The following is a 27,806-nucleotide window of genomic DNA, read 5'->3' as shown; positions in this document are numbered from 1 at the left end:
CACAGGAAGGTAATGTATAGCACAGGGAATTTAGTCATTACTTTATAATAACTTTGTATGGTGTGTAATCTATAAAAATATTGAATCACTTTGTTGTACATCTGAAATGAATACAATATTGTAAGTCAATTAAAAAGGATTTCTATGGACCTCCCACCCTGCATCCTCCCAAGCAAGGATGCAGTGAGTAGAGCAGGATGAGGTACATCTAGATAGCATAATTGAAATGGGGCATCAGAAGAATAGGACTGACTTATATTTTAAGTTACTCTTTTCAGATTTTCCCATTAAAAATATTTTTAAAAAGATAATTCTGTAGACAAGTAAAATTGCATTTCCTGGTTTAAAAAGTAGTGGTATGGATCAAGGATGACAACACGTAATGATATCTTGTTCAGGTATGTAGGAACTCCAATTAACTTCTAGGAGAAACAAGTTTGTTTCTATGTTTCTTTTTAAGAAGAAAAATTATCATTTTAATGAAACTTATATGTAAATTAACATCCTTACTTTTGATAAATATTCGCTTTTATTCAAAAATCTTTTATGGTTTATTCAATTGTCATTTAATGCGTAAACTCATTTTTTGTTTTTCCTAGTTTGCAAAATGTTTTTGTATTTTTTAGCTTATTGAAAATTTGAGTTTTATCTGGTCGAGAATTTTAATGTTTTCCAATGTGTTTATTTCCATTTTGCTAATGTTATTTCACTTACTTAATTTTCCTTTTGATTCATTTGTTATGTCCCCCACATGAAATTCAATGGATGTTTAATTCTTGTTTCACTTTCATTCTTAATAACAAAGAAACTATATTTCTAAAAAAAACCTAACAGAAATAAGATGTCTCATTAGGATAAGTTTTAACTCTTTAAGTGTCTTCCTATCTATCTTCTAATTTGACCCTCAGATTAACCCCTAAAGTTGGAGTTTATGATTATAATTTATCTCTAATTTGTCTCCACATGTCAGATGAAGAAACCAAGGGGCCAATAAGTTAATGACTTGTTCAAAGTAGAATAGCTAATTAGTGACAAAAGACATCTCATGACAAAAGTAAAATTAATTAAAATTAATCAAAATTAAAATACCATAATCATAATGCAGATAGTCTACTTTGGGAATGCTGACCAAAATTATAATGGATTTGTTTTGTTTTGTTTTGTGTTTTTTTGCGGTTCGCGGGCCTCTCACTGTTGCGGCCTCTCCCATTGCGGAGCACAGGCTCCGGATGCGCAGGCCCAGCGGCCATGGCTCACAGGCCCAGCCGCTCCGCGGCATGTGGGATCTTCCCGGACCGGGGCACAAACCCGTGTCCCCTGCATCGGCAGGCGGACTCTCAACCACTGCGCCACCAGGGAAGCCCTGGATATATTTTTTGATCTAAAAATTTCTCATCCAGTTGCGAGTACTCACCATCCACATGCTAACAACTCCCACATTCCTATTTCTGCCCTGACCTCTCCCTTGAGCACATATTCAAGTGCTTACTTGATGCTCTTCTTAGGTGCCTTGTAGGCATCTTGATTGGAACAGAACCAAACAGTGAGTCCCATCCGCATCCCCAACATGTTCTTCCAGCAGAGCTACTCATGACAGTAAATGGCAACTTGGTTTTTCCTGTTGCTTAAGATAAAAATCTTGGTGTTATTATTGCCTCCCTTTTTTTCTCACACACCCTCTATCACATCCATCAGCAAATTTTGTTGGTTTTACCTTCAAGACACATCCAGAATATGAGCAATTCTGTTATAGGTTGGGATGGGAAGCTGACTCAGGAAACAACTAGCATGTAGGAAGTTCTTAGCGAGAGCTCTCGGGGTCACCTATCTGTGGATGGGAGGGGTGGAAGTAGGACTGGGCAGCAGGAAATTGGGCTGCAACTCAGGGAAGTTCTCCACCAACCCTGCAGGGAGATCTGAGACTGGGCTGGCTTTTCAGAGATGCCTTCATTGTGGAGAATGGGCTCTTCTTTCCACTGCTGCATAGACCAATCAGTGGATACAGACTGACCACAGGAAGGGGGTATAACCCTGGGTGAGACAGCTCTCTTTAGCTAAAGACAGTCAAAGGAATGATTACTGCTATGGAGGAAGTAATCAGGGTGATGTAATCAAGAGTCTGGGATTGGGAGCCTACTTCAGAAAGAGTGGTTCAGAAATGCTTTTTGGGGGAGTGCTGACATTGAATTGAGACCTAGAAAACTAAATGATGGGCAGGATTGCTGGCAAAAGAGAGTAGGGGGAGTTCGGTGGGTAGAAAAGTCAGAGTGAAAGCCAAAGTGGCTGGAGGACACTGAGGGAGGGGAGGGTGATAGGTGATGGAGTTGAAGATGTAGACATGGGCTTGATTGTGAAAGGCCAGGCTGAGTCTGGGTTTTACCCTAAGTGTAAAGGAAAGCCATAGGAAGTTTGAGTTATGCAGTGATCTTTCTGGTTGCTAATGGAGCATGGCTTTGAGGAGGGCAGGAAGGGAAACAGAAACAAATTTTGGAAGCTATTGTAGTGGTCCAGGAGAGAGATGATTTTGGCTCAGACTAGAACAGGGGCCAGGGAACTGGGGAGAGGTGGGAAAATATAGGATATATTTTGTGTTAGAGCTAATGGTGGATTGGGTGTGGGATTGAGGGAAAGCAGGGAACCAAGGAGACTATTGATAATAGTTTTGGGTTTGAACAACAGGGCGAAGGGTAATTTGATGGAAGGATTGGTGACCATGTATGTAAATGAATGTTAATAGCATATTATAGCTCATATTTATTTTCATAAAAATAATAATTAGTATATATCTTTGTAGTTCCAGATATTGATGTCTCTTACGGAATTTAAAAAATTGGCGGGCATTAGTTTAAATTAGATTTATTTCTCCAGATGTGGAGGCCAGTGACAATGAATCTAGCTATCTGTTTATGTTTAGATCTCACATGCAGTAACTGCTTGACTTCCTTGCTTTGTCTTGGATCAAGTTCACACTTCTACATTAACTGAGCAACTATATGGAAAGTTTGTCAAAACAATATGGATTAGCCATATTAAACATTTCAGACATATTTACGTTCCAAGATCTGCACCCCTCACTAAGCTCTGGTCCTCTTAAGGGAGTGAGGATTGAATACACACCCATTTACACTAGGTCCTGAGAATAGTGTGGTTCATTGTGCATCTGGAGAAAAGGAGGTAACTCTGTTATTTTATATGAAGACTCTCAAGAACAAGAGGAGAACTTGACAGAAGCCACCAAAAGACCCCAGAAGGGGCTGTGGAAGAGTCCCCTTCCTGTGGCGCTTCCACTGACTCTTCTCACCCCAATCCTGGACGTAGTCACCGTGGCTCACAGATGTGGGAAGGTCATAGGATGGAAGTGTGACTCTGAGGCATTCTGAATAATGTCCCAAGCTGTTTAAAGATCTGACTTAATAGTGTCACTATGATTGATGTTGACTGCAGTCGTGTCAGGAGGTTTGCCCGATGGCCCTGAAGACCAAAGTCTTTTCTGGGCAGAGCTATCTGGCAAGTGTGACAGCACTGGAAATGTCCTCCAGAACAGGTCAATGTATGGGCTCTGTATTGATTTTTTAGGGATCTGAGGGTGTGTCATCAGCCATGCTCTTTTGATCTTTGGCTCCTTTGCTGAATTCTTAATTAAATGCGTAATAGACATTAACAGCACCGGAAGAGTGACCTAACTAGGAGAGCTGTTATGCATGGGTTTGTGATGCCAAGGTAGGCAGCACGGTCCATTTTCTTGATGGCTTTGGAAGAATCCTTCCTGGCATCTCAGAGATGAGCGATGCAATGTTATGTCCGCTCTTACGCCTGGTTATAAAGCAGGGTGATTTGGGTGGACACAGAGTCAAACGTGGAGCGGGACCACTAATACATTGTGGGGGACGTAGGGTGCACAGTCCTATCTCAACTTCCCATTCATAGACATTTGCCAAAGGAAATAATCAGATTTCAGTCTCATGAAGATAATCCACCTATCAGTAAAATATTTACCAATTTCTTGCCAAATGTAAAAATTTAACAAAATACAGTCAAATTAAATTGAAGGTAAAAAACTTTTATGAGATGCCACCTAGTATGTACTTCGATTTGGGTCCGATCTATTTACCTAGTTTGAAGGGAGTTGTTATTTCTGCTGCTTCTTTTTATATACACAATGTCCAGTTTCAGAGTCTCTTTTGCCTGTGAATTGAGACAGATGGAATCATGGGAGACTCTGGGTTCTGGCTCTCCATCTCCTTTGCAGCCTTCATTCATCTCTGACATTCTTACTCCTATCTATTCAGTAAAGACAATGACTCACCGAGTCACAAAACAATCAGGCGCAAAGATTGAAATTTCTCTTTTTCCAAAGCCAGTTAGTCAGTCAACAAACAATACCATGTGCCAGCTAAGCACTGAGTGGGGCTCAGGAGACGCAGAAGCAAAGACAACTGTGATTGTGAAGGAGCAACTGCTTTTCCATGAGGTTACTTGGATGACGGCAAGGGAGACAGAATGAGAGGAGACAGAGAACTGGCACATCATTGATATTTTCAGTTAGATTTTAAAAAATATACTTAAAGCTTGGGAGTCAGCACCCTAAATCTAGAATAAGGGACCAGGCAGGCCTCTGCTTGATGTATTAAGATCATTGATAGAGGGTTCGTTCACATGGGGTCCTGTGGGAGGAGGGTGACTGTTATGGGTAGAACAGGATGAGCAGCAGAAGAAACCTCAAGAAAAAGGAAGAGAGAAAAGAAATGTCCCCAGAGCGTGTGTATGGTTGCAGTTTTGCATTTTTATGAAATTGTCTATATACACAGAGCAAGTATGTTTCAAAAAGATTAATCATTGTTAGAGCCAGAAGTGACCCAAAGATCACTGAATTTAACGATTCTCTAACTTGGTGTGCATCAGAATCTCTTGGGGAGTCGGAAAAAAAAAATGTAATTGCATAGACCCTACTACAATGGCCAAGATACCCGGTCCCCAGGTGATTTCAGAACACACTATGGTTTCAGAAGGACTTACTTGTCCAGTTTTCTTATTTTACAGAAGAGGAAACTGGCATCCTGAGGTGCTTGCCCAAGGTCACCAGTTTAATCTTTATTGGCTGTACATCAGGCAAGAAAAAAATTGCATCCACTTTGGGAAGTATCCAGGGATAATTTTTTTCTTGTTTTATGGTAGAAAAGAATGGAAATGTGCAAGCAAATGAGGGGAAAAATCACTACATATGTATTTGTGAGTACAGTTGTTATTTTTAGCTATAAAATTTTGTGATACACAAAATGACATATTTTCTACTTTCTGTTTTTGCCTACAAGTTTTAAAAGATTTATTTTTATGAGCTACTTCTACCAGAATTTACATGGCGTTAGGCACAGTAAATTGAATTTCACTACAACCCTAATATAGGTAGTCCAGGCTTAATTTTTTAGATGAGAAAATAGAGGTGTCACTACAGCTCAGTAAGATAAATTATTAGAATTATAAGGGAAAGGAAAGTTGTCTGCCACACGTGTGCTGGCCCCATAGCCTCATTGTTCACCTATGACCTAGAGTCCAAGGTACTGAATTTTACCAAAATAAGTTTGTATTTAACTTCATCAAACTACCTGCATTCAACTATTGCCTTTGTGGCAGTGATTAACGCTAGCGTTTAGTGCGTGGTCTACAGTCTGTTCTTATGACTCACTTACCAAACAGAAGTTCTTCTTTTGTAGTAAACCAGCCTCTAGGCGTTTGTAGCACAGGGAATTGCTCCTCAAGGGCTGGAGGTACAGAGCCCAGCAGCAGGGGGAAACAGCCACCTCCTAATGTAACTGCTCAGAAAGGCTGGAGAAGAAAACACAAGAAAAGAAATCACTTCCCTGTCTTATAAACAGTCAACTGTGTCTTACAACAGTGAAGCCGGTGCTGCAAATTATTCAACTTGAGTAACTGTGGCTGAACGTCACTGTGAGGTTTACTTGGGAGTCATATTAATCCTTGTCTTGGACATAATGTGCCAAATCTCTGTGATGACAAGCAGTTCACAAAGGGGCCTAAGTACAGTCTTGTGAGCGAGGTTTTAATCAGACTCAAAAATAATTCAGAGGCTATTTTGGCTTCTCCTTGAGTGGGCCAGAGGAAATACTCCTCTAGTTTGCCTCAGGACAATGTGGGGATTTTCTTTTTTCCTTTGATTGTTTTACTTTTTGTGATTATATTTATTCGAATCATTAAAAAATTAATGTTCAATTGAGATTGGAAGTACGCCACAGTCACATAATGGCGGCTGGCAAGGAAGCATCCTTGACTCGTAGATCAGCTCCTTGAATTGTTCTGTTCTGCTCACTGGGAGCAGTGGGGCTATTGGTCACTGCACACGTGTGTTTTCTGCACTCACAAGAACGTTAAGTTGTAATGCTCAGCCAGAATTCATAATTAGAGATGAACTTCAGGGTTCCATATTTTAAGCTCTGATCTTTTGGAGGTGATTCCAACTGATCACTGATCAGACTTCCTAGAGTTTTATACAGTGTTAAGTGAGCTTTGTGTTTATAAGAGTTGGTGGTATTCTTGTTTAGTTCGCTGGACATTGATAATTTTAATTGGTTAGTGCCTGTTAAAAATTCAAAACATCTAGCAATATTTTTTTGGATTGGTCTCCTAAAGCAAAGGAAATACAAGCAAAAATAAATAAATGGGACCAGATTAAACTTAAAAGCTTTTACACAGCAAAGGAAACCATTGACAAAATGAAAAGATAACCTACTGAATGGGAGAAAATATTTGCAAATGATATGACCAATAAGGGGTTAATACCCCAAAAATATAAACAGCTCATGGCACTCAACATCAGAAAAACAAGCAACCTGACTTAAAAATGGGCAGAAGACCTAAATAGACATTTTCCCAAAGAGGACTGGCAGATGGCCAACAGGCACATGAAAATATGCTCTATATCGCTAATCATCAGGGAAATGCAAATCAAAACCACAATGAGATACCGCCTCATGCCTATCAGAATGGCTATCATCAAAAAGAACACAAATAACAAATGTTGGCGAGGATGTGGAGAAAAGGGACCCTTACACACTGTTGGTGGGAATGTAAATTAGTGCAGCCGTGGTGGAAAACAATACGATCATTTCTGAAAAAACTAAAAATAGAACTACCATATGACCCAGCAAGTCCAATCCTGAGTGTATAACCGAAAAAAAAACCAAAACACTAATTCGAAAAGATACCTGCACCCCAATGTTCACAGCACTGTTATTTACAATTGCCAAGGTGCAGAAGCAACCTAGGTGTCTATCTACAGATGAACAGGTAAAGAAGATGTGCTATATACACACACACAATGGACTACTACTCAACCATAAAAAAGAATGAAAGTTTGCTACTTGCAGCAACATGGATAGACTTGGAAGGCATTCTACTAAGTGAAATAACTCAGACAGAGAAAGACGACTACTGTATGATATCACCTGTATGTGGAATCTAAAAACTAAAACAAACTAGTGAATATAACAAAAAAAGAAGCAGATGCACAGATGTAGAGAACAAGCTAGTGGTTACCAGTGGGCTGGGGCAATATAGGAGTGGGAGAGTGGGAGGTGCAAACTATTGGGTGTAAGGTAGGCTCAAGGATGTACTGTACAACACAGGGAATACAGCCAACATTTTATAGTAACTATAAATGGAATATAACCTTTAAAAATTATGAATCACTATACTTTACACCTGTAACATATAATATTGTACATCAATTATACTTCAATAAAAAATTTCGAAACATCCACATAGAGATGTTGAAGAGCAAATCTTCCTTTATCTTCTAGCCATCTAATTCCTCTCCCAATTACTGTTACTTTATATCTTTTTAGAGTTCTGTTACATATTCACAAACATATACATATATATGTATATGTGTATATATATATATTCATATAGGTGATAAGTATATGTGTATATATACATTTTTTTCTTTTCATACAGATTGTAGCATACTCTATACACTGTTCTGAACTATACTATTTCCCCCTTAACTATATTTTGGAGGTCTGTCCATCTCAATACATAAAAAACTGTCTCAGTCTTCCATGGAAAGGCATTTAGGTTGTTTCCAATCTTTTGTTATTACAAACAAAGGTGCATTTTCACCTGTGGGAATACAGTTGTGAGATAGATATCCATGGGTCAACAGCTGGTTTGAGCAATACGTGAACTTTCAATTTTAGTGATTATTGTCAAATTGCTTTCCAAGTGGTTATGCTAATTTATATTCCCACCACCAATGCAGGAATGTGTCTGTTTCTATAAATACTGGCCAACATCGTATTTTCAAATATTTTGATCTTTGCCAATCTGATTGTTGAATGCTGTTCTCACTACACAATGATGGAGGAAGTTTTTAAAATTGGATTTAGGACAACTCCACACAAGTTTTTGAGGGTGTGAGATAATAGAAATGTATATATTGGTCTCTGTCCCAGTTCCTGACACAGGGCTCCTAAAATCCTTGTAAATTCCTAAGTGATAGGATGGGGGCTGGTCACCGGAAAGACCAAGCCTTGGTTAGAAGCTTGGAATTTTTCAACCCCACCACCCAAGGAGAGGAGAGGGGCTGGAAATGGAGTTAAGAATTGCTTATGCCTCCATGAGGAAGCCTCCGTAAGATCCCAATAGTAGGGGATTTGGAGAGCTTCCAGGCTGGGGAAAAGGTGGAGGCGTGGGGAGAATGGTGCCCCTGGAGAGGGCACGGAAGTTCCACACCCCTTCCCACATACGTTGCCCTGTGCGTCTCTTCCATCTGGGTGTTCATCTGTATCCTTTATCATTTCCTTTTTTAATAAACCAGTAGATGTAGTAAACTGATTTCCTGAGTTCTGTGAGCTGCTCTAGCAAATTAATCAAACCTGAGGAGGAGTTGTGAGAGCTTTTGGTCTATAGCCCATGGGTCAGAAGCACAGGTGACAATCCGGACTCGCTCTAGCCCTCTAAAGTGGGGGACAGTCTGCTGGGACTGAGCTAGTAGCATGTGGGATCAGATGCCTCTCCAGGTAGACAGAGTCATAATTAAGTTGTAGGATACCCAGGGGTGTCATGGAGAAGCGCTTGGTGTGGGTAAAACCTCCCACACATTTGGTGACCAGAAGTGAAGCGTGCAGTGAGAGTAAGTGTGCAGTGAAGGAGGCAGACAGGAAAGAAACACGCGGTAGGAAAGAAAATGTTTTTTTTCCCGACTCAGGAGGTAGAGTGAACAGTTTTTATAATACGGAGGGCTTATGTTTCTCTAACTTTAAACAAACCTTGTAATACTAACATCATCTTAGGTACCTATAAGTGCAGGACTGGAAACTTTCAATGACTGCATAAGGCAAAAAGGAGGGTGCAAAAAGGGTACAAGTTTAGTTTAGATTTTTATATACTTGAGGGTCTAAATCCCACAACAATGGCTCCCTTGGTTATATTTCTCTTTTGCTCTCTGCTGGAGGTTTGTTTCTTTCAGCTTTTAGTTTTCTCGGGAGGAATGAGGTCAGGTTCTTACTGCTCAAGTCTGGTGTGTTAAACAGCTCAATTAGAGTCAGAGATTGTCCAGGCATTTCCAGGAAGTTTGCTGACTGGTGTCACTGAACGTTCACAGGCTGCAGCTTCCCCGGGGCCCCTTTGTGCTGCCCCCCGTTCCTGCTTTCTGGGTCAGCCCTGTCATCCATTTCACCTGATCAGAGTACCCTTGTCTCAACATTTTATAGTACCTCTCCTTCAGGGCACTGTGATGGAGGGAAGTTTTGGCTTTCTGATTTAGGAGAAGTAGGAACAGGTTTTTGAGGGTTTTATGCACATGTGAATGTCGATAAAATCTTGTTGTTTATTTTTTTAAAATACCGTTTCCAAAAGAATAGATACATGTATATGTATAACTGAATCACTGAAATTAACACATTGTAAATCAACTATACTTCAATAAAAGTAAATTTAAGGAAATACCCTTTCCACGCTTTTTTTCCTGCTCTTCATTCATAGCACTTCTCCTGTTTCCCAGAGAAAAGAGACCAGTGGGGAGAAGCTCCGGCAACCTCCTGCTTCTAGTTTGTCTCTGACCCATTTCTCGACCCTCCCTTTCCTCCTTGTTAAATCAGAAGGGCCGTCCTCCCTTTATGCAGAGCTATCTCTCTGTCTCTTCCCTGGATTTCACCCCCTCCTGTGCACTCAGGAACTCTCTCTTTATATCAACCTCTCCCTTCGTATCAATATATTATCATGCTCACAAGGTCCTATTTTGAAAATAAATCAGCAGTAACTCTGCCTCAACGGCACCTCGTTTCCTCCCAGCCAGCAGAAGTGTAGTTCGCCTCTCATTTCCCCTTCAGCCTTCAGTGGTAGGTTCTGAACTCATCGCTTCACTGAAATCACTCTTGCTAAAGTCTTTAACGACCTCTTCCATGATAACTTTACTGAAATTTGCAGGCTCCATTTTCCTTGAAGTTTGGACCCCTTTGTAGCGTCCACCACTCCCTCCTTCCCAACAGGCTCCCTCTTCCTACTTGACGCTCTTCTCTGTCTTCCAGACTCTTCCTCCATGGCTTATCTCCCAACGCTCAGGTTCCCTTCCAGTCCTCTCCAAGCTCCTCGTCTCTTCTCCCATTATGTAAGCCAGCCACATCCATGGTTAAAACCATCGTATGTAGAGTCAGCCAGATTCAGATTTGACACTTAATTCCAGCCCTTTTAAGTTTTGTCATCTGGACAAGTCACTTAACTCTCATAACCTCCATTTTCTCGACTTCAAAATAAGCATAATAATTCCCACTTCACTGGGGTGTGAGTTGGGAGTCAATGTATTCAGATAAACTATAAAACGTTTTATTGATTGATTCAACAAAAATTTCAAAAACTAATCTGAGCCCATACTATATTACAGGTACTATGTACAAGGTTTTTTGGACTGTGACATACAATAAGAAATACCATTTATAACGCCACTAGGACCACATACATACAAACAAATTTTCCTTCAGAGATTCTTACTCTTCTTATGTTTAATGTGATATGCTTTGTTATTTTCTATTCTATTTCACAAACTTATACTGGTTACTATCTACTAAATTTCCCAATCCTCAAATGAAACATGCCCTACAGTTTAGAAAGCATTCTTCTAGGCTCTGGGAATATGGAAGCATTGGCCACACGGAACTTTCTTCCCAGAGCTGAGCTGTCCATTAGAATTTTCTGCAATAATGGAAATGTTCTGTATCTGTCTTGCCCAATATGGTAGCCACTAGCCACATGTGACTCTTCAGTGTTTGAAATGTAGTTGGTGCACATGAGGGACTGAATTTTCAAATTGTATTTAATTTTAATTTATTTAAATTTACAAAGCCACGTGTGGCTATGGTATTGGACAACAGTTCTAGAGTGTGGGTGACAAACGAAAAAAGTAAATGAATAAAAGAACAAGATAATTGCCAAGAGTTATCACTTACCAGGGCAGTGATGATGTTATTTAGGATGGAGTGACTGAGAGTGACTTTGGGAAGAGTCTAGGCTGGGCGGTCAGAGAAGACCCCTCGATGGAGGTAATGTCTGATTTGACATCTGAGTTTCAAGGAGCCAGGCATTTGGCCATCTGAGGGAAGAGGATCCCCGCTGCAGAGAACAGCAGATGCAAAGGCCTACAAGTGGAAATGAGCTTGGTGTATTTGAGGAAGAGAAGTCTTATGAGGCTGGAACATAGTGGCAGTGAGTAAGTACTAAAGGAAGGTAGCTGTGCCGCTGAGTATCCACACCTATGCCCCCCCGCCCCAACCCAAGCGTCCCGCAGGCATTTCAAACTCAGCTTATTCTGTACTGAACATCCGAAAGGTGTTCCTCCTCTGTGTTTCCTGCTCAGTGAGTGGAACCACCATGTAACCTGGCATTACCTTCCTCCCCTCCCTCTCCCTCACTCTATCAATTGTCAAGTCCCGTCATTGTTCTTCTAAATGTCCCTGGAGTATGACCACTTCTCCACAGCCTTGTGGGATATTTTCTTGATGCATGGACTCATAATGGTTTCTTTGTCTAAATCTATTCTTCACACAGCAGCCAGAGTGATCATTCTAAAATACAAATGCAACCATGCCACTCTTTGACTTAAAATCTTACCGTGTTCCAAGGCACTCAGATTAAGACAGCAACTCTTTAACAAGGACTTACTAGGACCTTTATCAGCCTAATGTGCTTTGCTCAAGCCTGTTTTCAGCAACTTGAAAATGCCTTGCTGTCTATTCTTTGAGCATCTGTGAAGAGTGTTTCTTCTGCAGAGGGTTTTCTTTACTCTATCTCCTCCAACCTTTGGATGAAATTCTCGGGATATAGCTTAAGCAACGTTTCATCCAAGAAGCCTTCCATGACTCCCTGCCCCATGTTTGACGTCCTTCAGGTGTTCTCACAGCCTCTGAACCATCCCCATGTAGCACTTATTTCACCACCCTGTAACTGTCTATTTACAAATCTGTTGCCTGCACGAGGGCAGGGCTCAGTCTCCCATGTTTGTTGATGCATAGCCAGCACTTACCACAATGCTGGGCATCAAGTAGATGCTCAGTAAATATTTGCTGGATGAATAAAAAATAAATAACATGAATTCAGATATTTTTATTGACAATTAATGATTACCTACTGATTAACAATAATAGCTAGCATTCATTGAGTGTGCTTAGCGTTTTACTCTATCTCCTTCGTCTCCTCTACCACAACCCACTAAGATAGGCATTCTTATCCTCATTGTATAAATTGAAAACTGAAGCCCCTGAGGATTTAGAATAACTTGCCCGAAGTTACACAACTGGCAAGTGAAGACAAAATCAAGAAAACCCAAGTAAAACAAAAAGCAAAATCCATTTTCTAAATCCCAACACCAGGTGTGATGAGCTTCCTGGATTCCCTTGTTCTAACGGAGACTTCACAGACAGCAATGGGTTTGTAACTGCAAAGGGATGCTGCTCACGTCAGAGTGGTCCTGAGCTGAGTCATTATCCTAGACTTATAAACTTTCATTTGCTGAACTTGAAATAATGCCCAAGACTGAACTATTTCCTTCCGTTTGGTTGGGTGGATCTCGAAAAGGTATTCTGAGAGTAAGCTCCTAGGGGGTGCTGGCTGAGTACCTGCAGTGGGCTCCGGGGCACCTGAGGGGCATGGATGGGTGCTGTCCATGGAGAGAGGGAAGCCAGGAGCTTAGGAACTGGGGCATTGACCATGCTGTGGCAGAAGGCATTTTGCATTTTCTTTGTGATCACTGATCCATTAGGGGATTGGCCTTGTTTTTCATAAGATTTCAGGAACTGCCACACTGAATTGTGATCCTGTAGCTTGGTAGAAATTCTGACAGACTATTGTTTGAGGGCCATTTGGGGATTTGTAGTCCAGTGACTTGATGTGACTTTGGGGACTTTGATTCTGTCGTTTTGGCCTGTGCCTGTCATGTTTACTGTGGGTTGAACAGTTAAGTAGAGTGTCTACCTCTTGTAAAACTCCAGGCGCTGGCCAGATTTCATCTTGCTGATTCTTCACTACATCTGCCTTTGGCAGGAGAGTGACAATTGTTGGCCTTTTCATAATGAGAAGGACAATGGGGGCCAGAGAGGTTAATTGGCTTACCTCGGTGAAGCACCCAGGTTAGAGTAACTCAACATCACAGGATTATGTTTCTGAGTTAGACTGTTCAATCTTACTGGGGAAGAAATGCATGTTGTTTTGGTTTTTTTTTTTTTTTTGCGGTACGCGGGCCTCACTGTTGTGGCCTCTCCTGTTGCAGAGCACAGGCTCTGGAAGCGCAGGCCCAGCGGCCGTGGCTCACGGGCCCAGCCACTCCGTGGCATGTGGGACCCTCCCGGACCTGGGCACGAACCTGTGTCCCCTGCATCAGCAGGTGGACTCTCAACCACTGCGACACCAGGGAAGGCCCCAAAATGCATGTTTTATATTTGAGGATCCATATACTTCCATATATATTCATTCATTCATTCAACAATTATTTATGGAGATCCGACTGTGTGCCAGGAATTGCTTATAGTGGGGGCTAAGACAGACATGCTGTCAAGAAACTCACATTCCTATTGAAGAGGGAGAACAGACAGAAAATGTAAACACATGCACGAATTTTTCATTTCAAATACTAATTTTCTACAGACAAAATAAAAACAGAGTAAGAATATGTAGAGTGCTTGGGGAAGATGAAGAAAGTATTATCAAAAGGCTTCCATGAGATGGTGTCCGGTAAACTAATAGCAGAAGGATATAAAAGAGCCAAGCTTGAGAAATCTGGGGAAGAGCACCCCAGGCAGAGGGAACAGCAAATGCAAAGGCCCTGGGGCTAGGACAAGAGTGTCATGTTGGAGGATAGGAATGCTGAGTACTTAGAGGCTTTTAAGCAGAGGGGTGATGGGATGCTCATTTTTATTATAACAGGATCTCTGTGATTGTCATGCAGAGGTGAACTGAGGAAGGTAAAGGACGAAACAGGGAGAACAGGAAGAGATTACTGCAGGCGTCCAAGGATAGATACTGTTTTTGAGTTCCTACTATGTTTCAGACATTGTAAGTGCTTTCCATGCATGATCTTCTTTAATATTCACAACAATTCTATAACGTAATTATTATCTTCATTTTTCAGATAAGAAACTAGAGGCTCAACAGTTTAACTATCTTATCCAAGGCCACTCAACCTAAGTGGCAGAAGTAAGGTTTAATTTCAAAGTCTATACAGTTAAGTGCTTTTCTAGCCCTGGCATATCTTTTTTTTTTTTTTTCCTGTCTAGGACTGAAGGCTTTAATTAAAACAACAATGACAAAAACTAGAGATTTTCATCATGTGTTTCCTATTTTTACTCCCTGTTCTTACAACAGAAATATAACAAATCTTTAAAAAAATAAAAAGAGTGTTTATGGATTAAGAAAGCAACTGACCCTATTAATATTTCTTTACCCATGTATTGTGATATTCACTTGGCGATCGTTGTGTTTCTCCTCTTGACCTTTCTATTCTAAAGGAAGTGTGTAGCCCTGGCATCTCTTTATGGCCTGCTAGAGTGTTCCTCATGGATATCTCCCAGACACTTTAAAACTGTCAGGCCTAAAACCAGAAGTTCACTGTCTTATCCCCCAAACCTTTCCTCTTGGCTCCTCAGCTGTATTAATGACATCATCAACAACTCAATAACCTAGGCGAAAAACTTAGTGTCTTCTTAACTCTGTCTTTTTTTTTTTTTTTTTTTTTTTTTGCGGTACGCGGGCCTCTCACTGTTGTGGCCTCTCCCGTTGCGGAGCACAGGCTCTAGACGCGCAGGCTCAGCGGCCATGGCTCACGGGCCCAGCCGCTCCGTGGCATGTGGGATCTTCCCGGACCAGGGCACAAACCCGTGTCCCCTGCATCGGCAGGTGGACTCTCAACCACTGCACCACCAGGGAAGCCCCTTAACTCTGTCTTGACAGGTGTTTTTCTTCATTAATCCACATCAACTCTGTTACATCATTTGATCCATGTTTATTCTGTTATCTATTTGATTTCTATGCCTGTCGTCATTGCCTTGGTTTGAGCCAATTCAGCTATTCCAGTTGCTTCTTCTTCATTTCCTGATTCCAGCCAATCTCTACGCTCTCCAGTTTATTTTCCTCTAGCCTCTAGGTTTCGTTCCTATCTTAAACCCAGGTTACATTATTCCTGTTCTTAAAAATCATTCTGTGGTCCCCTTTGCCTCCAGAATCAAGTTCATGATCTCTAGTGTGGCAACCAACTTACCAGTATTGAGTCGTTCATTTGTTGGTCAGCAGATCACTTGTTATTGTAGCACTGGACTTATTTGTTTTCGCAGCTGATAACTTTTACCACATATAACCAGTCATGTGAAGAGGAAAGTTAGGAACACGCAGTCCAGCTGACTCTGGATTGAACTATTTAGAAGTCCAGCATGAACCGAGCTAACTAACCAGTGGGTGAGAGGCAGCGTTCAAGGGCCAATAAGGTGTTTCCATAGCCTCCTGGTAGAGCCTGTTGACTCAACAGCTCTGGGAAGTCACTCAGCCGGATACATTTTTGTTGGACTGACGTGCATGGAAGGGACACAGGAGAGACCTGAGTTCTAAGACAGATAAAGTCTAAACTAGCCACAGGCCCTCTTAACCTCTTAATGGCATTCCAGAGGGCCAAGGCAGCCAGTTCCTAGGGATAGGAATCAGTTCATTGAAGAAGCAAGTGGAAATTTCTGGACAGAAGGAAATGCCCCTTCAGTGTGAGATTTATCCTAACCCTACATTGTGTTGTTTACGGGAAATAGGTCCCTGTGAATGAAGCATGGAATAAACAGAAGGCTTAAGAAACAGGAGACTTTGTGGATATTTTCTGAGTTGAATTTGCAGACCTGGAATTCAGTGTTTCAACTCTGGCTGTCAGCACCCAGCAAGCATTCTGTCTTTAAGCATTTGTTGTCAAGAGGCAAATATACGCTGAAGCATTTTCTGCCCTACTAAGGATTCCTCAAACATAGGGTAGTTTCTCTAGACAGGTTTTCTTGTCTACTAGATAATCAGACAGAAAATTTAATAAAAATTTATTCTGTTCTATCATTTCTCATTGAAGAAAATAAAAGTTTTGAGGCTGTTGCCGTGATGCTGAAGGAGATAAATGAAATTCGTTTCTGCCAATTTTAAGAACTATGCTAGAAGATGTTCCCGTTTTGTTTCGTAGAATAAGTAATAGTTTTAAAAGATAAGGTAGAATAGCTCCATGTTTTCCATATTCAACTTTAAGGTGGGGTATAATTTTTAATGTCTGTACTACAAGTGATTATGATTTTCCACCATATTTTAAGCATAATATAAATTTTTAGCTGACAACTGTGTATTGTACGAACAATACTATAACAACAACAGAAATCAAGCAAGAAAAAAAGGGAAAGAAAACATATCTCTAATCTTGCCATTCTAAAAACCAGCTGTTTTAATGTTTCCTCCGTTACTATCAATATGTTATCGAATTTTCATATAGTTACAACCTTAGCGTAGACGTGACTTTACAATCAGGTTTCTGCTTCTAATGTTACATAAGCCTTTTTCCCCAGTCACTTTGCATTTTGAAACCCTAATGTGCTTTTATACTAGAATTTCTGGGAAATAATGGGTTTCTTCAAAAAGGTTTGTCCAGGATTGTATAGAATTTCCCATGGATTTAGGATGTGCCCAACAGCAGACACCAAGAGAATTCTTCAGAAAATATTCCCTAGAATAAAATGTTTTCCTCGGAAGAGACCCAGAGGGAAGGTGACGTGAAAGGAAGGGAGGATGGGACCTACCTCACAAGCCCATAAGTCACAGTTCACAGTCAGACAGCTGCAGAAGCCACATCCCGGCGAGGGGTCCAGTTCTACATCTGTGTTTGTATCTACAACACAGAAAATTAAGATGGGTTAAAGGGAGCCAGGGAGATGGCTCTCCCTCAGCGTTCCTCACTTGGCACACAAGACGGCCTTCAGGAGCTTCTGTTCTGTCCTTTCCACTTGACCAATGTGTTCTGGGACTTAATGTGCTAATATTCATGAGCCTTTTTAATTATGAGATGATCATCCTTTTGTCGTCGTCTGCCTCAGCGACGGATTACCAAATGTCCTTGATCAATGAGGCTTGCACAAATACGGATTGTACCCCAGACTCACCTGGTTTCTGAAAAATAAATATGGCTAATAACAATGTGCTGGTACTCACAGATGAGATGACACACGGCTTATCTGGCCCTCCCTAAAGCGAGGATGAAATGGCTAAGTGACAAAATACTGGGTTGTTGCATAGCCGACGAGCTGAATGTGCCAGCCCTTACACACGCCATGGGCCATGTCTGTTTCCTCGTTCATTCATTCATTCACTGGACAGGTATTGGTTGAGTGTCTACTTCGGCGGTGGCGTGTTAGAGGCTGGGCTATTTGCATGAACAAAGGAGGCAGAGTCTCAAAGAGCCTTCAGCCTGGTGGAGAACACAGACATGATCTAAAAATCTCATGGTAAATGCAACATTAAATCTGTGATGGGTACAAGGAAGGGAGGGTGCAAGGGGGCTGAGACTGCAGACGGCACGGGGCAGTGACCTGGTCACTGGAGGCATCTCCAGGAAGGGAGGACTGACCCACACTTGGAAAGAACATTAATACAATTGACTGATGTTTACCAAGTGGTTCCTATGTAAAAGGTCCAAATTTTAGTGTTTTATATGGATGGGTGTGTGTGTGTGTGTGTGTGTGTGTGTGTGTGTGTGTGTGTGTGTGTGTGTGTGTGTTATGGACTCATGTTAACATATAGGTGAGAAAACTCTGGCTTGGAGACAATAATTTGTTTAGGGTCATCCAGCTGTGAGTAGAAGAATGGGGATTGGAACTCAGTTTGATTGCAAAGTCTGGAGTCCTAACCACTCGGCTATATGGTCTCCCGTCTTGCTTGAAATAGTAGTTAAGCAGGTGGAGAGAATGGCGATGCCAGGCAGGTGGAACAGCATGTGTGGGGCACAGAGGTGGAAGCGAAGAGAGGTGGTGTGGCTGGGTGTGCAGGCTGGGGAGAGCGCCAGGCGAGGCCGGGAGGTGAGCAGGGACAGGCTGCGGCCCCGGGGAGGCATGTCAGGTTCTGGCCCTGCCCGACAGGAAGCCACCGGAGCCTCCAGGCAGGGGCTGGACGTGATCAGACTTGCGTTTTGGAAAAGTCACCCTCGCTGTACTATAGAGGTTAGATGGGGGCAAAGGCGGATTTGGGGAGACACATTAAAACCTTTTAGTGGTGGTGAGGGGTTTGAGAGCAATCGAGGTGCTGAGATAAGTTCTAAGTTTCCGACTTTGGCAATTCGGTGGGCAAAGATGCCATGTGTTGAGAAGGGAAGAGTGATGCGGCTTGGAGGAAAAACCGTGCATTTAACTCCGGCCAGTTAAGTTTGAGGTGCCTTCCTGAACCCAGGAGGTGTCTAACAGATCATATTATATATAGATCAGGAGCGCAGGAAGAGATTAGGGCGGGAGATAGAAATGTGTGAGTCACCCCAGGGAGAGGTGGTAATTGTGCCCTTCGGAATGGGCGAGACTGTCTAGGGAGAGAGGCTTTGTGTTTTCACTGTCCCCTTCATGCTTTCTTCTTTCCAGCTTGCCTTTGGCTGTACACACCCTTGTCCTTGCTACTTCACCCCTCCATCTGCAAACCTGATTCGTTTGCCCCCTTGCCCATCACTCCTTCCCTCCTCATGTGTGTCTTTATTCTCCATCCCTCCATCCATCTTCTAAAGTCTCCTTCCTTCTGTCCACTCGCTCACTTTCTGCTGATGAGTGCTGACTTTTCTGTTCTCATCCTCACTGAAATTTCTTTTTCAAAGGCAGCCAGTGACCCACTCTGCCCTCCCCAAGCACTAGATCCTGTGGTTCATCCCAACTCAGTCTATACCTCCCGGCTTCTCCTTAGCATCTGACTCTTGATACCTCCCCTTTTAAACATTTTCCTGCTTTGCGTTCCCTGGCACTGCATTATCTCTTTTCTCTTTTCTCCTGTCTTCTTCACGTGCTTCTCTTTCTACTTCTACCCCATCAACGTACATATTCCCCAGGAATGTCTTCTTCCTCTCCCTTCTATACATGCTACCTCAGCTATCTCGTTCAGTCCCATGATCTTCTCAGTCACCCCCTTGTGGATAGTACCAAAACGTATCTTTCTGGCCAGCACCTAAATACCGCAGACCCAACTGTCTTTTTAGCTGTGGGCTAAACGCCTCCTCTCTGCATCCCGCTAGCATTCCAAACTCAGCATGGCCCATATCAGACGTGTCCTGTTCCTTTCAAACAATTCAATGTCCTACACTGTTTACTTTAGCTGACTCCCTCTTTTTTTTCATTCTTTTTACCCCTCTTTAGCGCTACCATATTCAGAGCCCTATTATCGCTTGCCTGGGAACTTTGCCTTCATTTCTCAACTAGTTTTTCTTCCTCATTTCTTTGTGTTCTGAATGAATCCTATGCGTTTGCGCTAAATGAATCATGTATTCAACCCAGGTCCTATCTCCTCAGCCCCAAATCTTTAATCATCCTCTCTTGCCACTGAAATAAGTACAACCCCATTAGCCTAGTTTTAAAGACCCTCTTCACTTGGTCCCGAGGTAGCCTCCCACCTTTATCTCCTGCTTCCACCTGACACATACAGTCTGAGGCAACTACGTCAACCTCTTCTCCAGGCTGCGTGACACTTGGAGGCAGACCTCTGTGCCTCAGAGTCCTTGTATCACCTACGCTGCCCACCTGGAACATAGTAGGTGCTCACTAAAGGTCTGGCATGCGCACGCAAAAGTATTTGCTGGTTCCTACAGATGTCTGGTGCTTCCCAGACCCTTGCCTTTGCTCCTGGTGAGCTCCCTACATGGAGGGACCTCCTCTCTTTGTCTTAGGAAGTAACGTGAGATATGAAATAGTGCCATTTAAAGTTGTGCACTGGGAATTCCCTGGTGGTCCAGTGGTTAGGACTCTGTGCTTACACTGCAGGGACCACGGGTTCGATCCCTGGTTGGGAGACCAAGATCACACGTGGCATGGCCAAAAAATATTGTGCATTTTATATATATATATATATATATATATATATATATATATATTTGTTATTATTTTACCCATTTATTTAAAATCTACTCAACCTTCAGAACTCATTTCCAGCACCACTTTCTTCACGAAACCATTACTTATCCCCCTAAGAATCATCCTTTTTCTGAACCCTCAAGATACCTCTCTTCCCTTTGCTTAAAAAAAATTTTTTTAAAGTACCAGAGTGGGATGCAAGGATATTTCAAAGGAGATATGGTCCCTAGTCTGATAGGACCAGTTTGTTGTGTTTGATCATTAGGTATGCTTTTGTTATAAAACCTTTGATTCTAAACAGTAATTTGAAGACTCATCTCCCCCATCACCAGCCCGCCACAATCCCGTCCCAGCCATCACGCACTCGACTGAGCTCAGATTTTGGTCCCCTGAGGCACCTAACACACCACCTTGCCCACAGTAGGTTCTTACTATTTGTGGGCCTGAATTAGGTGAAGGGATGTGTATGGCTGCCAGTATCTTCCATTTTAAGTGAAAAGTGAGTCTGAGATGGGGAGCTGTGTTTATGTTGCCTCAGTGGCCAGAAGGGAAGCAACAATGCCCTTCTCACAAGTGCCGCAGAAGAAGCAATGGAACCATGTGTGCCACCAGGAGTAGCTGTCTCTGCCACTTAATTTCGGGGATAAAGGAAATGAGGCCATTATGAAGGTGGAAACGTCAATATTATGCAAACACAGGCACGTTCCTTGTGGAGCTAATCCCTGTGTGATCTTTCAGAGCCCTCTGCCTCTGCTGGATTCCATCTGCCAGCAAAGCGCAGGGCAGGCACTTCCAACATGTCACTGTCTTGTCTCTATCACAGGGACCGGGAAGCGAGTTCCATAAAATTATACTTTGTGTTCAGAATCCTGTATTTGTGATTTGAAGTTGGTCTACTCCTCAGTCAGTTAATGGAGAGGGCTATAATTCTCCAATCTTCCTAATTATCCCCATGGATATAAAATGTTGAGGACCTTGTAAGATCTTTCTTTCTAGGACATGATTCATCCCTTCCCCTTTTTCAAAATAAACTGAGAGATGGCCAAAATCTTAGGATGAAAAAATAACTCTGATGAAAGAGTTCTGGACAGCTCTCCCAAAGCAGCCAGTGAATTACGGGAAAAACATTTATAGGGCAAAACCACAGGGCATGGAGGCAGGGTCTAATTCGGTCCTCAATAAGTCCATTGTTTCTATCTTGGGAATTTTATTTTTCCATGGAAGTTCTTTCAAAGGGCTAAAGCACTCGGAGAACCACTTCAGTTCTATACGGGGTCCCAGAGAATGATTTGGGCAGTAAGGAAGAGGAGAGCTTTTTGCTCGTGAAGGGAACTGAGGCAGGCATTTCCAGGGGCTGATCTGCAGGCAGGTGGACCCTAGCGAGGAGGTTACTCCGAGATGGGGTTGGGTTTCACGTGAGAGTCAGGAGATCCAAGAATGAGGACCATCAATGCCAAGAGGAAAGCAAGTTACTTTATTTCTTTGTCCCCAGGATAGTCATTTGTAAAACGGGCACAAAAATTCCTGGGCCCAGACTACTTCGCAAAGTTGTTATATTGATCAAATCAGAAATGAGGGGGGTGGAAAAGCTAAAGTTGTTATCAAAGCATTTGGAGATGCTGAACTTGTTATAGAAGTAAAACACGTTCGCAGGCTTTCATTTCATTTTTGAAAGAAGCTATATGATTTTCTGTTTACTAAGCACCCCCCTCCCTCGCCCCCGCCAAATTAATGAGAGACCTTCAAAATGATCTGAGCCCTTAGGGCAGAATGAGTGTGAACACAGGAACTGGACAGCCTGTCTTCTGTGAGTTGCGAGTGGTGGTAAGAAGAGGCCCAGTTCCAAGACGTTGGTCTTGGGTTTGAAGTCTTCGCCTAAACACAATTATGCAATATTTGGGGAGTCAGTTCCAAGATCGCTCGGATTGCTTATGAGACATTTTGTTTATTAAATAATTTTCTGAAATTTACCAGGTTTTCGTGCCTCACGGATTCATGCAAATGTACGTATGACATTTAGAATTATAGAATGAGGTGGGGGACATCATCTAATTCACCCTGTGTTTTACAGAAAAGGACACTGGGAGCCAGGAAGACTGAACGACTTGCCTGAGGCTGTATGCTGTGTCCATGGAAAAGCTGGGGCTGGAACCCAAACCTCCCAGCTTCCCAGCTCAGTGTTCTTTCTTTCGAAGACATTTTCCGTGAATATTCTGGCCATATACCCTACTTTCATGGTCAATGCTAAATCCCTGGAAGAAAGCAAGAATGATTTTTTTTCCCTGTGATTTCAAAATAAGAGAAACATTTTGTAACCGTAATACATTGTGTTTTCTTTTTTTTAACATCTTTATTGGAGTATAATTGCTTTCCAATGGTGTGTTAGTTTCTGCTTTATCATTACATTTTTAACAATGTACAATTCTCTGTAGAATTTATAGGTCATAAAGTGCTTTCAAATACATTTAATCTTTATAACAATTCAGGTGAAGATTGTTATTAACACCAGATATGGAAGTGGCTTGGTCAAGGTTTCCAAAAATCAAAATTGGGACTCAAGAAAGGTTTGGGTTTTCAATTGCATTCTTTTTCTTTTTCTTTCTTTTTTTTTTTTTGCGGTACGCGGGCCTCTCATTGTTGTGGCCTCTCCCGTTGTGGAGCACAGGCTCCGGACGCACAGGCTCAGTGGCCATGGCTCACGGGCCCAGTCGCTCTGCGGCATGTGGGATCTTCCCAGACCGGGGCACAAACCCGCGTCCCCTGCATCGGCAGGCGGACTCTCAACCACTGCGTCACCAGGGAAGCCCTCAACTGCATTCTTGGAGGGTTTTTTTATGCTACATGAAAGTTGCTACCTGTGTGTTTTTAAGTACAAGTGACCATTAGTCATGGGGACAAGAGTCCCCAGGCACCCCCCACTTGGTTCGGCTCCATGCTGAAGCTAGGCTCTGCCTCAGTGTATCTTACAATGTTGACACCTACACCACTGTGACATGCCAAGCCATAGTGGCTTGAGTTTTCCAGTTCATCAACCAACAAAAGCTCACTTACTTGAGAAAGGCCTGGCTGAATTCACACTAGTAGCGGTAATAATAATAATAAAAACAGTTGACATTTATCAAATACTGACTGTTTCTAGGTGCTTTACAAGTATTGACTGATTTGCTTTTCCCAGTAAGCCTATGACCATTATATCTCAGTTTTACGGATGAACCACAGAGAGGTTAAGTAACCTTCTCCTGGTAACACAGCTAGTAAATGGCAGGTAAGTAAAATCTGCATTTTTGTTTTTCTTATTAAAAATGTGTGGTATTTTCATATAATAACCCTAGCCGTTCAATTATTTGTTTTTGCGCAAAGATCCTTCCCTCACTGAAGCTCAGTTTCTCAGCTCCAAAACGATTGTGTTGAACTAGCAGGTCTTAAGAGTTTGTTCTAGTACTATTGTCCCCTCACCTGCTACCATAGGCTCTGTGAAGCTAGGCTGTCCCATCACACCTTATTCTACCTTTTTCTGCTCCATCTTACCCTATTTCCAGAGATAAACAAAAGTCACATATCATTATCATTTTTATTTATATATAAATAAGCATTAAACGTACGAACTTTCTAAACATTTTAACTTAGGAAAAACAGGGAAACAATGACCACTCTTTCTCTCCTCCCTCCCCCTTTACTTCTTAAAATATTCATTCGAGCAAACTCTTTACTCAAAGGTAATGCAAAATCCTCCACGAAGGAATATAAAGTCCCAAATCGCACAGTTCTTTCCTTTGCGCCAACAACTGTACACAGACAATACTAGGTTAAAATGAACAGGAGGGCAACCTGAAATGGGGAAACAGGAAGGTGACATCACCAAATAAGCCTCCAGGCTTGTGTACAAGCCCCTGCAGAACAGATAAGGCTTGCCGCTTTCGCGATGCTGCTGGGGTGTGTTCTGGGTGCCCTGTATTATTTGAATTTAAAGTCTTTTTCAACATCAGCTACTGTGGGGCCACCCTCCTTGCTGCCCCTGAAGTGTGAGGTCCCCCCAAAATTCCATCTCTCATTTGAGATGCCCAACTGTGAGTTCAATGGTAAACTTGATGCCACTTGGGAGTGAATCATCACAAATGATAACTTCTTCCACTTAGAATCAATGAGTTTTCAGAAACAATTAAAGATGGTGAAATTTGTACCTTTTTCTATGTGAAAGGCTTTTATGAGGTGCCTTTACCAAGCCTTGAAATACATGCAAGTATTGGGGCAAAAGAGACCTTCAAACCATATAGGGCGGATTGATGTCGAAAGAAATAGCAATAATTGTTTATGTGTCTATTTGAACTTCCAACCAGGAAGGGGTTAAATTCCTGCCTGAGTTGCATTTTCTTCCTTATGAATTAAGCATTAAAATATGCCCACTTCATCACTTTCCTCACACACCTAGCTCTTCCTTTATTATGCCTTGTTTCCACTTGCCTGTAGACAGAGCTCTCCATATTTTGCTTCTGACTCTAAATAACCATGATCACTCATGATGAGAGAGCATCGGTTATGAGATGCCTGTGAGATGTTGAGAAATTTCTGTTTGGCTTGTAAAGCCGTGACTGTCTCTTTTATAATGGAGCTTTTATCTTCTGACAGAGAGCTCGGAGCTCTGTGTTTTTGTTAGTAGTTGGTGGTGACTATTCAAGGATTCAGTTCTCCCGTCACGGTGAGCTGGGTTGAAGATAGGGACGCAGGTGGACGTTTCTCTCTGCTGTTCTGTGTGTCCCACAAGACTTTTACAGAGCAGGGTAGTAAACTATCTCCTGGAGGAGAGAAAGTTTTATCCTTATACCATATCATGCACCTATCGCTGTGGCCAGGGTGCAAGGCTGATACACACCTCACTACCAACGTGAACATCATTTTCTTCCTTCATTTCATATGGGATTTTTGTGACTCAGAACCGGCTTGTCAAATAGGAAGGTGTGTGCGTGTTGAGTTGGACACAGGTCATTTTCTCTAGCTACAGGAGAGCTTTCTAAATGAGGGTCATCATGACGTTAACCTGCAGTCTAGTTCAATCAGTAACCCAGAGGCCAAGGTAATTACTTGGTGTAGAGTCACTACTTGACTTTTCTGCTTCACTGTATTTACAGTTAGAGAAAAACACATCCCGCAATGCAATACCAACGTGCTTTCTATCAAGGATGTAGCACAAATGTAAACAAAGTGTCCTTTTAAGTCAATACTTGCTGGGAAAAGCACAGGGTGTTCTTGGTATTATTATGGTATGTGACGCTTCACAAACTAATAAAAACATTGAATTTGCTACATATTTATATGCAAGTACTATGAATCATAACAGGAAAAAAGGAGGCCTACATTTTAATAAAATCAAACTCATACATGCTCTGATAGGCAAAAAATGTTGTACTTACATAGATCACGGATGAGGTCTTCTGTCCAGTTTTTCATGGGGAAAAAGCAGCTTTAAATATTTTGTTGGAAAATAAAATTGTGTCTTTTTTAAAATTTCCTTCAGATGAAACTGAATCGATGAATAATGTATATGTCTTCCGCCAATTAAAAAAAAGTCCTGGGATTTGTACAGCTGTGACTGAGAGAAGCCAATTGACACTTGAAGGCAAAGGGAGATGGAAAATGAAAGAATAAATGAATGGAAAATTCCACAACTCAGAATCCCAATGCTTTCTCAAGGACAAAACTGTTACTTGAGACGGCTCTGTGGAATTTTTGGCATTCTTGCATTATCTCACTTTGAAGATGGAATGTAAACCATGGTTTTCAGCCAGTATCACTGTTCTCTGAAACAGACTCAGTTAGATTTGCAGGGACTCTTTGGTAATACCAATTTCCCTAAATTTAATCAAATAATTAATGTTTCCAAAGCTTTGGGCATTCATGATCTCTCTTATTGGAAAGAGCAGTCTCATCTTTGGGACTTCTGTGGTAAATTCCCTTTCCATGGGACTTTTAGTGTTAACCCAGAAAGGGATACACTCATTCACAAAGCCTTTGAGGAGAATCTTGGCTACTTGTATAGTCTACTGCTAATCTATGGAGTATTGTTAAAAGTACATTTGCTATAGAAGTCATGAGAACCGCCAACAGGTGGGCTTGGAAAAAAACAGGTGCTGTGTGCTGGTGATAAAGGTATATTTCTCTGGTCTATCACTATGACAGAACATTCATTAAAACTTAATCTTGTCTTACTTGTATATTTATTTTAAAAAAATGGAAGATTTTTTGGGGGAGGTGCTTGTTTTAAAAATAAAATATTCACTCAAACCTCTGGAATTTGAGTTTCTCTTGTGTTTGTGTCAATAGATAACATATATTGAAAGTTATGCTTAAGCATTAGTTGTTTGTCGCCTTATTCTCAACTAATTAGAGATTTGTGTCTGATGCAAAAAGGTTGGTTTTAGGACACTTAAAAAATCCCTTAGTATAAATAATAGCAGCATATATAGTAAATATACAGGAATCAATTAATAGAGACTTAGTACTCTTTCAGAATTTAGAAATTTTTCTTACTGGCTTATCACTGAGATTTTCAATGCCTGCTTTAAATTATAAATTAGAGTTTGCTTTAATGTTTTCCAATATAGAAAGGATTCTGAAAAAAGAGTTGGTATTCAAAACATACTTGGTCATTGCCAGAAGAACCTGATGAATTATACCAGTGTTTTCACTTAGGGATAGATTATATGCCAGGAATGCTCTAAAAAGGATTGCTCCACTGGCATGGGCCATCCTGTAGATCTTTCAGGCCACTTTCTTCCTTTAGGGTTGCACTAGGTACCACAGCATAGGCTGTGAGTAGAGCGTTAAAGTGAGGCTTCAGGGTGTAAGGTGTTTTCCTGTAAGAATGATTGAGAAAGGTTTTCTTGTAAAGTCTCTTTTTGAAATTTAGACTTCTAACAAGATGCAATCCAATTATTTCCCTTTTATCTAACAAGGCATTCTATAACTCATGGAATGAAATGTGCTTAATAATAGAGAATATAGCCTTTGAGAAATTTGAACCAACAAGGAAAACACACTATTGATAGTTTTCAGTAACATTGCTGTTGTATTAGTGAGAAGTGACTTCTTTTGGTGAGAAGTCACAGAAAGTGATGTAAAAAAACAGTGATTGGGCTTCCCTGGTGGCGCAATGGTTGAGAGTCCGCCTGCCGATGCAGGGGACATGGGTTCATGCCCCGGTCCGGGAAGATC

The 27,806-nt window shown here is 41.7% G+C and overlaps 1 long non-coding RNA gene across 1 annotated transcript in view; it reads right to left on the bottom strand.

The window, feature by feature from the left end:
• The window catches only part of LOC307194334, a 37,841-nt gene extending 11,519 nt beyond the window's left edge, over window positions 1-26,322 (bottom strand). The window contains exons 1-3 of the long non-coding RNA XR_013830549.1: window positions 26,006-26,322; window positions 17,307-17,395; window positions 5,688-5,823 (exon numbers count right to left, since the gene is read on the bottom strand). This is a non-coding gene — a long non-coding RNA (uncharacterized lncRNA). The remainder of the gene's footprint in view (window positions 1-5,687; window positions 5,824-17,306; window positions 17,396-26,005) is intronic.
• Window positions 26,323-27,806: the final 1,484 nt, after the last annotated feature.

The sequence above is a fragment of the Stenella coeruleoalba genome (genome assembly GCF_951394435.1).
Source record: "Stenella coeruleoalba genome assembly, chromosome: 11".
NCBI classification, from domain to species: Eukaryota; Metazoa; Chordata; class Mammalia; order Artiodactyla; family Delphinidae; genus Stenella; species Stenella coeruleoalba.
Note: the sequence above shows the minus strand (reverse complement) of the source record. Positions and strands in the feature narration are given on the sequence as shown.